Source organism: Dreissena polymorpha, chromosome 4 (assembly GCF_020536995.1).
Source record: "Dreissena polymorpha isolate Duluth1 chromosome 4, UMN_Dpol_1.0, whole genome shotgun sequence".
NCBI lineage: Eukaryota > Metazoa > Mollusca > Bivalvia > Myida > Dreissenidae > Dreissena > Dreissena polymorpha.
The window spans coordinates 62,252,047-62,262,519 of record NC_068358.1 but is presented as its reverse complement, the minus strand read 5'-3'; the positions used below and the strand labels follow the sequence as shown (position 1 = coordinate 62,262,519).

At 39.3% G+C, this 10,473-nt stretch overlaps 1 long non-coding RNA gene across 1 annotated transcript in view; it reads right to left on the bottom strand.

Annotated features, from left to right (window-relative positions):
- Positions 1-920: 920 nt before the first annotated feature.
- LOC127877513 (uncharacterized) overlaps positions 921-10,473 on the bottom strand; it is a 47,732-nt gene continuing 38,179 nt past the window's right edge. The window contains exons 5-7 of the long non-coding RNA XR_008048473.1: positions 10,034-10,126; positions 1,537-1,629; positions 921-1,190 (exon numbers count right to left, since the gene is read on the bottom strand). This is a non-coding gene — a long non-coding RNA (uncharacterized LOC127877513). The remainder of the gene's footprint in view (positions 1,191-1,536; positions 1,630-10,033; positions 10,127-10,473) is intronic.

Sequence of the window (10,473 nt, the reverse complement as noted above, 5' to 3'; positions counted from 1 at the left end):
GAACACGTGTGCGAATGGAACTTCAAAATTTAAAGACAATAAAATCAAACGATGGCAATTACTTTGTAACAAGAAGTTCACAGGCTCTTGCTAACATTATTCCGTGTTTCAGCAACGATCATTCAAAGTGCTCAAAAGCGTCTACCGTGTGCCAGCACCACATGTCAAGCATTGGAAAGTACAGCGTAAAACATTTGCCATACGGACAGCACCTTCATCTTTCGAATACGGATAGCAGCCGTCTCAAAGACACTATATCAAGTACTTTTGATACCGAAACACTTCAATATGTAAGCAATCTGTACAATACAAACAGATGTGAGAGTTTGCACTCGACAATTTTCAACTATGCCCCAAAATTCACATGTTGGAAAAGGAATTTTTCCGGCCTATGCCATTCAGCAACCCATTCTCGAACACTTGGAAAAGGCAGAGCCACGGTTATTTTGGCACGCGCTTTCGGTATTAAAGTAAAACAGCATTCACAGATGTACAGGAATTTACAACATATTGACAAACGGAGCACTTATCATTCACGAAGAAAGGAATCCTTTCAATATAAGCAAACCAGATACTTTTTGCGAAAACGGGTTTCAAACCTTCCACTACTGAAAGACTCACTGTATTCATCTCAGCCATCATCTTCAGCTGGGGACCATAGTTATGGAATAAGTTATTAGATCTGTTTGCAATGTGCAGATTGACAAAGAACAATCTTAACTAGAAACAAAAACAAGAAATCAGAGATTTAAAACAATGTCAACCGTGATCAACAAACCAGTTACCTTTCACAGAATACACTTCGGGTAACCATGATGACCAGTGCATTCTCTTGTCGCCAAGCACTTTTTTCGAGAATTATTCACCGATTGGGGCTCATACGACAAACGTTCCACCTTAATGCACTTTTTGTTGTGACATATATGTGAAACATTCATTGTATCTATCAAAATCATTGTACCCAAGAAGTGCAAAAAGAACGCAAGCCGGTGTGCGAGGAAATGTATGCGCTTGCCGGCCACTGTGGCTCGCAGCACCGCATATCCATAGCGGTCATGCTCACCCACCCATAACCGGCAAGCACCTGCTGCACCTGCACCTCCAGACTTTTGTTCTACAAGGTTTTTTAGCCGTTGAACTGTGTGCAAAGAAGGGACACTTGCATAAAATGCACTGGCCATAAGCTATGACTGAAAATGCAAACAAGTATGGATATTAATGCTGTTTTTGTCCATTTTCCCCCCGGAAAAACCTTACATTTCACTATTGGACTTTCGCTTTAGCACAATAATCTTTGTAAGCAGTTGTAAATTGGTTAATATGGTCAATAAAACTTGTAAAGATCCATTAATGTGCATTAATAACAAATTGCCAATACCAGACATTGAGTTACCTCCCTTTGTTTGAGCCCTTAGTATGCTGGTGTTAGTGTTTTCCCATTGTAAATATTGTCGAAAATAAAATGCTGACATGTTCAGCAACATTTTTAAATGCAATCAAATGTTTTTGACAGGACTTGAAAAATTGACACTTTACCTTAAGGGGGCACACTACAGTTTTTCACAAATCGGCTACTGGCTGCCGGGGTGGGGGCACTGTCCGTCCTCACAGCTAACACAACATCTACACCTGAAATCATACAAAACATATCTTCAGTATTGTTGGGGGTATGTCTTCCAAAAAATACATGGATAGCCATGGTGCACCCACTTGCTGTATATTTTTATCATGGAAAATCAGCCAATTTAGGGGTCTGAATGTCACCTGTTTTCGAGGCCATTTCTGTGATTTTCAACACAAATTTACCACTAAACTGCAAATGCCAGTTCATTAAACACTTTCTGTTTTACTGCATCACTAACCAGATATTTGACCGACACCGAAGAATCCTAGGGTCATCCACGCGGTTTTTTGCAGAAATTCAGTTGAGTGGAGGCACCTTTAAAATTCATGCAAAATTAGCCTTCGGAGCTAGAAACCAGCATGTACGTATTTCATGACATTGACTGCCCAGCAGACACACTGGCTAGGCACTGGACACATTTTCGAATTCACTAAGCATGCATTTCAAACCACCACCACTCAAATCTGATACTTTAAACTTGTAAAACACTATTATTGCTGCTCAGTTTTATTGTATCCCTATTTATTAGAAATTTCTCCCCTGCCAATTCGACACTAAGGCTCAAAACTGTATAGTGCTACCTTAAGAAACACCATACTATGGTAGAATCAGGAAAGTTGACTATTTTCATGAGGTTTACTCATATATGAGTGTGTACAATAAATTTTAAAATCCTGGGACGACTCGTGTATATTTTATGCCTTGTTTTCTACACATGATAATTTGGTCATTTTCAGCACTGTTTCCCACTATCTGCAGACTGCACTACTGAGCCAGGAATTGCATTATGTTTGCAAGCAAATTTCAACAAACACTGCATTTTTGTACCCAATCATTTAAAAAATGATGTCCAAATGATAATTAACAGCCAAACACTTCTGATCAATGCATTGGTGCTGAAAAATCCTCAAAAAGCATAGCAAAAAGGTTAATTTTTTGAAAGTTTTTACATATTTTCATTTAAAAAAAGCCCATTTAATTACATGATTTACCTTTTCTTATGCAAACCTACCACTGAATTTTCTTCTACAAACAAGCACAGTACTTTGAGTAATGTAAACATTTGATTAAACATGGCTTTGGCTGCCACAATGGACTAAAGTGACAATATCTCCCAATGAAAGGGAGGTAATCCAAAAGTTATATAGATGACCACTGGCCAATCTTAAAAATTAACAAAAAATAGATACAGCACAGGGAAAAACAAGAACCTTGGCACTTATCAGATGGGATTAAACAAACTTGTGCACATACAAAGAAAGTATTTTCATATCATGTGAGAATCAAAGGCTTAAACAACAACTGGTTATGTGCCTGCAGTGGTCATTTGTGAACTTCCGAGTTCTAGCGCTGACTTATTGTTCAAGAGAGAGCTTGTTTAAGAATAAATGTGCTCTTTTGCTAGAGAGATGACATTTTAGGCTGTGCTTATCAGCTGTTCATGTTGTGAATGTTGATAAGTGTGGGTCTGTTTGGTGAAAGTGGACACAATTGTAGCTTAATAACATGTGTCTGGAAAGAGTTTAGTCTGTTAGAATTCAGGTTTAAGGTGGTAACCTCAAAACATCATTTATTGTGGATTTACAGTTGAGTTATTCAAAATAACATCTTTTGTGATATATAGTTAAATTAAAAGGTAAAATAAACTTTACATCAAACTGTGCATTATCGCTTACTCCAATGTAGTGTGATAAATTAATTTACTGTCCGAAACATTAAATACAAAACCGGAATACATCGCTAAACTTACCAACCGGCAAAAACATTAAAATGGCTAACCATAAGGTTCGAAGAAGTTACAAAAAATCAAGGGGGAAAAGTCAGTCATGGTTCAAACGGGGACATGTCGGCTTTAGTAGACAGACCCCACAAGAAATACAAAATATGTCGACAAGTGCCGCTGAAGATTCGCAAACTAAACGGCTATCTGTACGTGAGGCAGAAGACGTACGACACGCCGCCGAGGATATAAATGGAGCCACTTTGCCGTATCAACTGCGACCTCAACCCCAAAATGAAGAAAGGGAAGACATGGCAGAATTAGATGAAAACATCATAGTTAACATCGACTGTTTACACAACCTGGTGCGAGAAGTACACAAACAGTCATGCAGCAAACCATGTGTTAAAGTCGCAGTCACGAAACGAGCAGGCCTTTGTGTAACCGTTCAGATGAAGTGCAGCAGCTGCAAGTATCAGGCGCCGCCTGTTAACCTCACTGACACAATGAAGAAGTCGCGCGGTCCAGCAGCTGGTGTCCTCAATGACATGCTTGTTCTGCCAGTACTCAAGTCCAAACTTGGCCTGATGGATGTATCCCTTGTTCTCTCCTGCTTAAACATAAAGGCTCCAACTCAAGCATTGCTACAGAGGAAATTAAACAACATGTCTAACACAGTTTCTCGGTTAAATGAAGACCAAATGATGCACAACCAGCAATATGTCCACAGAGTTCTGCAGCTTTCCGGTAAAGAGGCCGCAGCAGACGTACAGTTTGATACATCATATGCTTCAAGACCCCAGGGAGGGTTTGAAAAGGCTAAACAAAGCTTTGCAGCCGTTATCGAGCACAATACCAAGCAGAAACTTGTGCTGTCAACAGCGATCGCAAACAAACACTGTGCCAGCAAAACGTGCGCTCATAACAACTGCTCAAAGAATTTCCCTAGTCAACAATCTATAGCATCCAGCGAACGGCATTTACTCCTTGAAAATCTAAACAACTTGGACAAGAAGAAAATTCTCAAGATACGTTCGATCACCACAGACGCAAGTGCTCAAATTGGCAAAGCGCTTAGGGATTTCAACAGTAAAAAATCATCAAATATAAAACATTACCACTGCTTCATACACAGACTTAGAACATTAGAGAAAAAAATAAGAAACATTAAACTGGATTCAAAAATGTTGGGCACACAGGACAAAACAAACTACATAAAAATGCTTGCCAGTGGTGTTCGAACACGTGTGCGAATGGAACTTCAAAATTTAAAGACAATAAAATCAAACGATGGCAATTACTTTGTAACAAGAAGTTCACAGGCTCTTGCTAACATTATTCCGTGTTTCAGCAACGATCATTCAAAGTGCTCAAAAGCGTCTACCGTGTGCCAGCACCACATGTCAAGCATTGGAAAGTACAGCGTAAAACATTTGCCATACGGACAGCACCTTCATCTTTCGAATACGGATAGCAGCCGTCTCAAAGACACTATATCAAGTACTTTTGATACCGAAACACTTCAATATGTAAGCAATCTGTACAATACAAACAGATGTGAGAGTTTGCACTCGACAATTTTCAACTATGCCCCAAAATTCACATGTTGGAAAAGGAATTTTTCCGGCCTATGCCATTCAGCAACCCATTCTCGAACACTTGGAAAAGGCAGAGCCACGGTTATTTTGGCACGCGCTTTCGGTATTAAAGTAAAACAGCATTCACAGATGTACAGGAATTTACAACATATTGACAAACGGAGCACTTATCATTCACGAAGAAAGGAATCCTTTCAATATAAGCAAACCAGATACTTTTTGCGAAAACGGGTTTCAAACCTTCCACTACTGAAAGACTCACTGTATTCATCTCAGCCATCATCTTCAGCTGGGGACCATAGTTATGGAATAAGTTATTAGATCTGTTTGCAATGTGCAGATTGACAAAGAACAATCTTAACTAGAAACAAAAACAAGAAATCAGAGATTTAAAACAATGTCAACCGTGATCAACAAACCAGTTACCTTTCACAGAATACACTTCGGGTAACCATGATGACCAGTGCATTCTCTTGTCGCCAAGCACTTTTTTCGAGAATTATTCACCGATTGGGGCTCATACGACAAATGTTCCACCTTAATGCACTTTTTGTTGTGACATATATGTGAAACATTCATTGTATCTATCAAAATCATTGTACCCAAGAAGTGCAAAAAGAACGCAAGCCGGTGTGCGAGGAAATGTATGCGCTTGCCGGCCACTGTGGCTCGCAGCACCGCATATCCATAGCGGTCATGCTCACCCACCCATAACCGGCAAGCACCTGCTGCACCTGCACCTCCAGACTTTTGTTCTACAAGGTTTTTTAGCCGTTGAACTGTGTGCAAAGAAGGGACACTTGCATAAAATGCACTGGCCATAAGCTATGACTGAAAATGCAAACAAGTATGGATATTAATGCTGTTTTTGTCCATTTTCCCCCCGGAAAAACCTTACATTTCACTATTGGACTTTCGCTTTAGCACAATAATCTTTGTAAGCAGTTGTAAATTGGTTAATATGGTCAATAAAACTTGTAAAGATCCATTAATGTGCATTAATAACAAATTGCCAATACCAGACATTGAGTTACCTCCCTTTGTTTGAGCCCTTAGTATGCTGGTGTTAGTGTTTTCCCATTGGAAATATTGTCGAAAATAAAATGCTGACATGTTCAGCAACATTTTTAAATGCAATTAAATGTTTTTGACAGGACTTGAAAAATTGACACTTTACCTTAAGAAACACCATACTATGGTAGAATCAGGAAAGTTGACTATTTTCATGAGGTTTACTCATATATGAGTGTGTACAATAAATTTTAAAATCCTGGGACGACTCGTGTATTTTTTATGCCTTGTTTTCTACACATGATAATTTGGTCATTTTCAGCACTGTTTCCCACTATCTGCAGACTGCACTACTGAGCCAGGAATTGCATTATGTTTGCAAGCAAATTTCAACAAACACTGCATTTTTGTACCCAATCATTTAAAAAATGATGTCCAAATGATAATTAACAGCCAAACACTTCTGATCAATGCATTGGTGCTGAAAAATCCTCAAAAAGCATAGCAAAAAGGTTAATTTTTTGAAAGTTTTTACATATTTTCATTTAAAAAAAGCCCATTTAATTACATGATTTACCTTTTCTTATGCAAACCTACCACTGAATTTTCTTCTACAAACAAGCACAGTACTTTGAGTAATGTAAACATTTGATTAAACATGGCTTTGGCTGCCACAATGGACTAAAGTGACAATATCTCCCAATGAAAGGGAGGTAATCCAAAAGTTATAGAGATGACCACTGGCCAATCTTAAAAATTAACAAAAAATAGATACAGCACAGGGAAAAACAAGAACCTTGGCACTTATCAGATGGGATTAAACAAACTTGTGCACATACAAAGAAAGTATTTTCATATCATGTGAGAATCAAAGGCTTAAACAACAACTGGTTATGTGCCTGCAGTGGTCATTTGTGAACTTCCGAGTTCTAGCGCTGACTTATTGTTCAAGAGAGAGCTTGTTTAAGAATAAATGTGCTCTTTTGCTAGAGAGATGACATTTTAGGCTGTGCTTATCAGCTGTTCATGTTGTGAATGTTGATAAGTGTGGGTCTGTTTGGTGAAAGTGGACACAATTGTAGCTTAATACCATGTGTCTGGAAAGAGTTTAGTCTGTTAGAATTCAGGTTTAAGGTGGTAACCTCAAAACATCATTTATTGTGGATTTACAGTTGAGTTATTCAAAATAACATCTTTTGTGATATATAGTTAAATTAAAAGGTAAAATAAACTTTACATCAAACTGTGCATTATCGCTTACTCCAATGTAGTGTGATAAATTAATTTACTGTCCGAAACATTAAATACAAAACCGGAATACATCGCTAAACTTACCAACCGGCAAAAACATTAAAATGGCTAACCATAAGGTTCGAAGAAGTTACAAAAAATCAAGGGGGAAAAGTCAGTCATGGTTCAAACGGGGACATGTCGGCTTTAGTAGACAGACCCCACAAGAAATACAAAATATGTCGACAAGTGCCGCTGAAGATTCGCAAACTAAACGGCTATCTGTACGTGAGGCAGAAGACGTACGACACGCCGCCGAGGATATAAATGGAGCCACTTTGCCGTATCAACTGCGACCTCAACCCCAAAATGAAGAAAGGGAAGACATGGCAGAATTAGATGAAAACATCATAGTTAACATCGACTGTTTACACAACCTGGTGCGAGAAGTACACAAACAGTCATGCAGCAAACCATGTGTTAAAGTCGCAGTCACGAAACGAGCAGGCCTTTGTGTAACCGTTCAGATGAAGTGCAGCAGCTGCAAGTATCAGGCGCCGCCTGTTAACCTCACTGACACAATGAAGAAGTCGCGCGGTCCAGCAGCTGGTGTCCTCAATGACATGCTTGTTCTGCCAGTACTCAAGTCCAAACTTGGCCTGATGGATGTATCCCTTGTTCTCTCCTGCTTAAACATAAAGGCTCCAACTCAAGCATTGCTACAGAGGAAATTAAACAACATGTCTAACACAGTTTCTCGGTTAAATGAAGACCAAATGATGCACAACCAGCAATATGTCCACAGAGTTCTGCAGCTTTCCGGTAAAGAGGCCGCAGCAGACGTACAGTTTGATACATCATATGCTTCAAGACCCCAGGGAGGGTTTGAAAAGGCTAAACAAAGCTTTGCAGCCGTTATCGAGCACAATACCAAGCAGAAACTTGTGCTGTCAACAGCGATCGCAAACAAACACTGTGCCAGCAAAACGTGCGCTCATAACAACTGCTCAAAGAATTTCCCTAGTCAACAATCTATAGCATCCAGCGAACGGCATTTACTCCTTGAAAATCTAAACAACTTGGACAAGAAGAAAATTCTCAAGATACGTTCGATCACCACAGACGCAAGTGCTCAAATTGGCAAAGCGCTTAGGGATTTCAACAGTAAAAAATCATCAAATATAAAACATTACCACTGCTTCATACACAGACTTAGAACATTAGAGAAAAAAATAAGAAACATTAAACTGGATTCAAAAATGTTGGGCACACAGGACAAAACAAACTACATAAAAATGCTTGCCAGTGGTGTTCGAACACGTGTGCGAATGGAACTTCAAAATTTAAAGACAATAAAATCAAACGATGGCAATTACTTTGTAACAAGAAGTTCACAGGCTCTTGCTAACATTATTCCGTGTTTCAGCAACGATCATTCAAAGTGCTCAAAAGCGTCTACCGTGTGCCAGCACCACATGTCAAGCATTGGAAAGTACAGCGTAAAACATTTGCCATACGGACAGCACCTTCATCTTTCGAATACGGATAGCAGCCGTCTCAAAGACACTATATCAAGTACTTTTGATACCGAAACACTTCAATATGTAAGCAATCTGTACAATACAAACAGATGTGAGAGTTTGCACTCGACAATTTTCAACTATGCCCCAAAATTCACATGTTGGAAAAGGAATTTTTCCGGCCTATGCCATTCAGCAACCCATTCTCGAACACTTGGAAAAGGCAGAGCCACGGTTATTTTGGCACGCGCTTTCGGTATTAAAGTAAAACAGCATTCACAGATGTACAGGAATTTACAACATATTGACAAACGGAGCACTTATCATTCACGAAGAAAGGAATCCTTTCAATATAAGCACACCAGATACTTTTTGCGAAAACGGGTTTCAAACCTTCCACTACTGAAAGACTCACTGTATTCATCTCAGCCATCATCTTCAGCTGGGGACCATAGTTATGGAATAAGTTATTAGATCTGTTTGCAATGTGCAGATTGACAAAGAACAATCTTAACTAGAAACAAAAACAAGAAATCAGAGATTTAAAACAATGTCAACCGTGATCAACAAACCAGTTACCTTTCACAGAATACACTTCGGGTAACCATGATGACCAGTGCATTCTCTTGTCGCCAAGCACTTTTTTCGAGAATTATTCACCGATTGGGGCTCATACGACAAATGTTCCACCTTAATGCACTTTTTGTTGTGACATATATGTGAAACATTCATTGTATCTATCAAAATCATTGTACCCAAGAAGTGCAAAAAGAACGCAAGCCGGTGTGCGAGGAAATGTATGCGCTTGCCGGCCACTGTGGCTCGCAGCACCGCATATCCATAGCGGTCATGCTCACCCACCCATAACCGGCAAGCACCTGCTGCACCTGCACCTCCAGACTTTTGTTCTACAAGGTTTTTTAGCCGTTGAACTGTGTGCAAAGAAGGGACACTTGCATAAAATGCACTGGCCATAAGCTATGACTGAAAATGCAAACAAGTATGGATATTAATGCTGTTTTTGTCCATTTTCCCCCCGGAAAAACCTTACATTTCACTATTGGACTTTCGCTTTAGCACAATAATCTTTGTAAGCAGTTGTAAATTGGTTAATATGGTCAATAAAACTTGTAAAGATCCATTAATGTGCATTAATAACAAATTGCCAATACCAGACATTGAGTTACCTCCCTTTGTTTGAGCCCTTAGTATGCTGGTGTTAGTGTTTTCCCATTGGAAATATTGTCGAAAATAAAATGCTGACATTTTCAGCAACATTTTTAAATGCAATTAAATGTTTTTGACAGGACTTGAAAAATTGACACTTTACCTTAAGGGGGCACACTACAGTTTTTCACAAATCGGCTACTGGCTGCCGGGGTGGGGGCACTGTCCGTCCTCACAGCTAACACAACATCTACACCTGAAATCATACAAAACATATCTTCAGTATTGTTGGGGGTATGTCTTCCAAAAAATACATGGATAGCCATGGTGCACCCACTTGCTGTATATTTTTATCATGGAAAATCAGCCAATTTAGGGGTCTGAATGTCACCTGTTTTCGAGGCCATTTCTGTGATTTTCAACACAAATTTACCACTAAACTGCAAATGCCAGTTCATTAAACACTTTCTGTTTTACTGCATCACTAACCAGATATTTGACCGACACCGAAGAATCCTAGGGTCATCCACGCGTTTTTTTGCAGAAATTCAGTTGAGTGGAGGCACCTTTAAAATTCATGCAAAATTAGCCTTCGGAGCTAGA